This window comes from Choloepus didactylus, chromosome 6 (genome assembly GCF_015220235.1).
Source record: "Choloepus didactylus isolate mChoDid1 chromosome 6, mChoDid1.pri, whole genome shotgun sequence".
Classification (NCBI taxonomy): Eukaryota; Metazoa; Chordata; class Mammalia; order Pilosa; family Megalonychidae; genus Choloepus; species Choloepus didactylus.
This window is the reverse complement of record NC_051312.1, coordinates 136,884,798-136,891,739: the sequence shown is the minus strand read 5'-3', so window position 1 is coordinate 136,891,739 and position 6,942 is coordinate 136,884,798.

Genomic DNA, 6,942 nt, shown 5'->3' with positions numbered 1-6,942 from the left:
TGATTAGATTATTTCCACGGAAGTATGGCCCTGCCCATTCAAGGTGGGTCTTGATTACTTTACTGGAGTCCTTAAGAAAGTTCAGGGGATTACATGGACCCAGATGCTTGGAGATGCAGACAGAAAGATGTTTGGGGATGCTAAACTAAGACATGAAGCCCAGAGTTTACCCCAGAGAAGCTGAGAGAAGACTCCTAGAAGCTTAGAGAGAAATGTCCTGGGAGAACAAGCAAGGATGCACAGAGACTGAGGGAGAAAAGCTAAGAGAGACAGAAGCCCAGAGACATTTTGGAGAAATCCATTTTGAAATGCAACGCGGGTGCAAAGGACCAGCAGACAACAGCCATGTGCCTTCCCAGCTAACAGAGTTGTTCCGGACACCATCAGCCTTTCTTCAGTGAAGGTATCCTCTTGTTCTCTTGTTGATGCCTTGGTTTGGACACTTTTATGGCCTCAGAACTGTAAATTTGTAACTTAATAAATCCCCTTTATAAAAGCCAATCTATTTCTGGCATTTTGCATAATGGCAGCATTAGCAAACCAGAACACGGCCCTATGGCCCACCAATTCTACTGACAGGTATTTACCAAAGAGAAAATAAAAGATCCATGCAAAGACTTGTACATAAATGTTTGTAGCAGTTTTATTTATAATAATACAAAACTGGATATAACTCAAGTATTCATCAACAGATGCATGCATAAACAAATTATGGTATACTACAACAGAATCCTACTCAGCAACAAAAAGTAACAAACTACAGATATATGCACCACCATTAATGAATCTCAAAACATGCTGAACTAAAGAAACCACACACAAAACACACTGTATGATTTTAATTACATGAAATCTTAAACAAGCAAAATTACTTTCCAGTGACAGAAAGCAGATCACCGGTTACCTAGGGCTGGGGTTGGGGAAAGAATGAGTACAAAGGGAGATGATGAGTTTTTCTATTGAAGAAAATATTCTGTATCTTAATGGGGAGGAAGGGACAGAAGGAATTACAGAGGTATATAAACTTGTCAAAACTCATCAAACTTTATAAAATGGGCACTTTTTTTTTTTAATCATCCTTTACACTTTATTCTGATTTACCTTAGTCCCAACCAAGCGCATTTTGTACATATAGCTAATTGAAGTCTGATCTCTTTTTCAGCTTTTTTAACATTTGTTGTATGGGATAATGCTGACATTCATAGCTGCCAAACTCTGGCTCTGAGTCTCAGGTGTCACATAAATACCCAAAGTTCCAGGGACTGACCAGGATATACACAAAACAGCTCAGCATCTCAGAATTTAGAAATAACCATTACAACTCATGAATGGACTTGACTGTTGTTAAGAGCTTACAGTCTAGGGACACTTACAGTAAGCCTTCCCTTGACAACCTATGCTCTCAGATTCAATTCTCCGAGTCCGCACATTATAGTTAGTCCGTATTAGTGAGGCATTATGTTTGACTTTTCAGTTCTGGCAAAATGGGCATATTTTATTGTATGCAAAGTAAACCTCCATTAAGTTGATTTAAAAAGAAAAAAATCCTGATGAAGTGGTGGGCAAGTCACTACAACAGGTGCCATCTTAATACTGGAATGTGCACAAAGGTCCTAGGTTTCTATTTGATTGTTTGTTTGGTAGCACATCAGCCCAAGTTTTCATTTAAGTAAACGGCTTCGGAGTAAAATTGCAATCTAACAGAGAAGACGCAAAGAAATGATGCAATTAGTGAATAAAAGCCTTTATTACGAGTACTTTTGTTTTGAGTGACTAACAAGTTTTGTTATCAGTATGGTGTTTTGCGTGTTCATTTGAATCATGACCCGTCAAAGTGCTTAGGAAAATCTGCCAAGTACATTAAATCTGCCTTTTTGGGCACTGAAGTGTCTGTGATAATGAGAAAATTAAAAACATTATATCTTTAATCAAATGCTTAAGAAAATGTGATAAATAAAATATGTAAATGGTGTTAAATGTTTAGGAGAATTTGATCTTTCAATTATGAGTTAATTGTCAAACAAAGAAATGAGAATGTAATTGCCCTTATTTTTATAAAAATTTTACTGCATTTTTAATTTAATAACAAGCTCTCCAAGTTGATCTTAGAGATTTAAGAAAAACTACATATTTAAGCATAATATTTTAATAAAGCAAAAAGTGACGAAACAAATATTAGTATTTTTCCTTCCATACCAAAATTCTGCTTTGATAGCAAGGCCTGTTGACAAGATGGTTGGCACAATGCTTCCTTCTTGTCTTTATTAATAAATTTAGATTATTCTACTTTTTAGGGAAACTGTTTTTTCTATTTGATCTCAAAATCTTAGAGCTTGGTATTATGGTTTATAGCAATGCATTTGGTTCCATAAAATTATATAAGAACAAATAATCTAGATATCTTACAGTCCTTTAAAGACATTTTACAGTAAATAATCAATTTAAATTTTACTTATATGATTTTAAGTAAATGTATACCTGCCCCTTCTAATTCATCTCATGTCTTTCACCCTCCAATGTTAATGTGAAAGTATCTAGGCTTTTTTCCCCTGCAACTGATTTCTATTGAGGTCCTATCTAGGTATAATGCAATCACTGACTCTAGAAGGAGGCATTAAGCACAAGTAGCATGAATAATAACCTCAGATGATGTTTAGCTGTGTGCATCTAACTTATTTAATCTTAATGGGTAAGCATTATTCTCATAGACCTACAGATGGAGAAACCAAGGTAATGCAAATCTGCAAGTGACAGAGCAATGGCTCAAAACCATCTATTTAATTAACTCCAAAGCTCGTTGCTTCTGTGATTTTTCTGAGACGGTGAGTATAGTCCAACTGAGGTCACGGAGATCTTCTGAGGTTTGCCCTTTCTTGGTTCAATCAGTCAATATTTTTGAGGGATTTTTGTATCCAGAGCACCGTGTTAAATAAGTGCTGACTTTTACAGATGCTTGTTTTACTAGTTCATACATGGTCAGAATCTGGGGCACTGGTGGTTTTAAATTATTTTGTTTCCAGTAGAAGGTTATGAATTTGAGTGGGAAAAAGGCAGAGCCTATCCTTGATGCAGGTATCATTTTTTTTCCTACATTAAGTTCAGTTTTACTGAAATATATTCACATACCATACAATCATCCATGGTGTACAATCAACTGTTCACAGTACCATCATTTGGTCATGCATTCATCACCTCAATCTATTTCTGAACATTTGCCTTACATCAGCAAGAATCAGAATAAGAATAAAAAATAAAAGTAAAAAAGAACACTCAAATATCCCCCCATCTCACCCTATTTTTCATTTTTTGTCCCCATTTTTCTACTCATCCATCCATACACTAGATAAAGAGAGTGTGATCCACAAGGTTTTCACAATCACATTGTCACCCCTTGTAAGCTACACTGCTATACAATCGTCTTCAAGAGTCCAGACTACTGGGTTGGAGTTTGATCGTTTCAGGTATTTACTTCTAGCTCTTCCAATACATTAAAACCTAAGAGGTGTTATCTATATGGCACATAAGAAATGCCCACCAGAGTGACCTCTTGACTCCATTTGAAATCTCTCAGCCACTGAAACTTTACTTTGTGTCATTTCGCATCCCCTTTTTGGTCAAGAAGATATTCTCAATCCCACGATGCCGGGTCCAGATTCATTCCTAGAAGTCATATCCTGCGTTGCCAGGGAGATATACACCCCTGGGAGTCGGGTTCCACGTTGCATAGCGGGGAGGGCAGTGAGTTCACCTGCCGATGCGGCTCAATTAGAGAGAGAGAGGGCCACATCTGAGCAACAAAGAGGAACTCAGGGGGAGACTCTTAGACACAATTATATGCAAGTCTAGCCTCTCCCTTGCAGTAACGAGCTTCATAAGGGCGAGTCCCAGGATAGAGGGCTCAGCACATCAAACCGCCAGTCCTCAATGTTCGTGACAACACTTCTGCATTTCCCCCCAGTTCCTCAGGGGGGCCCTGCAAATATTTTTATTCTTTGCCCAAATTACTTTGGGATGTGTCACTGTTTCATTCTAACCTATACAAACCTACCATTCTCACTTCCTATTGAAAGTTCCATGTAATTGCGGTGTTTGAACAAACTGACTGTAGAGTTACACTGTTTAGAAAATATAGATCCTGCACCAAATAGACATCTCTTTCCTTGGTCTCACATGGAAGTTGAAGTTTTAAAACACAGTTAGTTTCAACCTTTACCCTTTGGCCCGGTTTGCCCTAGTCTTAATCAGACCTGCTCATTCATATCACTAATTGAAGTCTGGGCTCTTTTTCAGCTTTTTTTTCCCCAACAGTTGCTGTATGCGCTAATACTGACATTCATATCTGCCGAGCTCTAGCTCTGAGTTTCAGGTGTCACAGAGATACCCAATGTTCCAGAGACCAATCAGGTTATACACTAAGGGATTAGCATCTCAAAGTTTGGACATAGCCATTACAATTCAGGAATAGATTTGACTGCTGTAAGAGCTCACAATCTAGGGACCATTACAATAATCATTCCCCTCTTAGGCTGTGTTCTAAGATTCAATTCTGAGTTTACACATTGTAGTTAGTCCATATTGGTGAGGCACTATAGTGCTTGCCTTTATTTGTGACTTACTTCACTCAAAATTCTGTGTACAGGATCCATTCACCTCATTGCACATCTCACAGCTTCACTCCTTCTCATAGTTGCTCAATATTCTATTGCATGCATACACCACAGCTCACCATTCTGTTCCTCAGTCTATGTACCCTTAGGCCACCTCCACCCATTGCAAATCATGAATACAGCCTCTATGAACCCCAGTGTGCAAATGTCCATTCATGTCTCTGCTCTCAGATCTTCCAATTACCTACCTCATAATTAGGTCGCAGGACCTTATGGCCCCCACATACTTAAGTTTTTGTGGAACCACCACACTGACCTCCAGAAAGGCTACACCATTCTGCCTGCTCATCAACAGTAGATAGGTACATCCCTCTCTCCATGTTTTCTCCAACACTTTTACTCCTATTTATATTTTTTTCCTACAATTTTATAGTTATATTCACATAGCAGGTATCACTTTTCCTCTTTATTTCCTCCTTTGACTCCCCATGGCACTCAACAAATGTTGCTAAATGAATAAATGAGAAACAAGCTGTTTGTTAAAAAGACAGCGTTAGAATTTGCAGACTAAATATATGCATCCAGTGCAGTGTCTGGTACCTAGTACGGGTTCTTTAATATTTCTTTAAGAGAATGACATTTCCACCACTTCATTAATTCATTCAGCAAAGTATTTATTGAACCTCAATGTCTTGAGCATTCTATAAAGATGTATGGTTTCAGACAATTGTGACTTAGATACGGTCTTTACTTTAAGGAGTTTAGGCTCTATAATAAATATTATGCACATAACTATAACAGATAGGAAGCATTATATGCTGATCTCTTTTGAGAGTATGAAGAAATTGGGAAGACTAGAAAAGGAAGTTCTTTTCCCAGGACTTTGGTTTGTTTCTTTGGATATCTTTTTTAATGCTCTCCTTGGCAATATCATGGCTTCAAGCTTCTCTTCAATCTGGGTTAATCCCTTTAAATGACTCCATTCTGATTTTTCTCCTTAGTTTCCATCTTCCTCCCAGACATCATCTCTATATAAGTAAACTGCTGGCACTGTAAACTCCTTGTATCAAAAATGAACACTTAATTGTCTCTCTCAAATCCCTCCATGATTCTTGAGGATGGGAGGAAAAAGAATCATGATATAGGGGGATGAGAAGTAGGAAATTCACAGCATCAGTACTAGAGGCAGAGAGTAAGATAAGGACTCAGTAAAGGTCTCTGGGTTTTTAAAATTCACTTCATTCACTACCCAATCTCTACCATAAAAGTGGAAAATTTAACCTTGATTTTCCCTCTGTGCTACCCTATAAAAGGTTTCAAAGCCAACAAAAAACTCTTTTTCACTTGATAACCAAGGAATGTAAATTCTCACTTCCATGAATATCCTCTGACTTCCTCTAATACAGAATAGGAGAATGTGGTGATGTAGAAAGATTAGGACTATACTACTTAATAGACCAGAATTTGAAAAGAAGAGTGGGAGGGCAGAGACTAAAGGGTTTGATATTTTCTACCGCCTTTGAGGGAACCTCTCACTCCCCATAAATCATATCCCTTCCTCTCTATAAGCTACACGTTACTAAGAAGCTGGAGGACACTTTAACACTCATAATTGGGGTTATGGAATTAAAGACACCAAGATAGCCAGTGCATGGGTAACTTGAAATACTTCTGAGCTCAGTCACCTCTTCAATGCCTTTATTTCCTTAGGACCCTCAAAAAGGAGGGAATACATTATATGGATATGGCAAATTGGCTAGCTCTTTAAGAAACTGGTTTCCCTTTTGTTCCAGGCACACAGATTTCCTACATCTCTTACAGTCAGGTGGGCCAAATGACTGAATTTTGTCCAAAGGAATATGGGCAGAAATTCTAGGTGTGGTCCATTAAAATTTCTCAGGCTCAAACTTTGCCCTCTTTCTCTATTTCCTCCTTAAACAAAGAAACCTCAACAGACTGTGGGAAAGATGGAGGCACAAGAGGGGAGGAGGCTGGGACTCAGAATGGCTGTGTGGAAAGCTGCCCACTGACCAAAAACATCCACATTGGATTTTACGAGAGAAAAAATCTTGGAACAGTTACTTAACTTCTCTGAGTCCCAGTTTCTTCACGTGAAGGTCTTGTAACAGCGCCTCACCAATAGCAAAAGCTCAATAAATATCAGCTGTTATTATTTTTAGAAAAAGTTTCCTTCTCTTTAATTTCCTTCTTTTTTCTTAGGCAAATGGGAGTACTGGGTGGGGGGTGGGGGGACAGGAAGGGATAAGTGAAAAGCATTCAGCTGCATTCACCAGTTACAAAATACCAAATGGTATATTGGTAAATTGATACATTT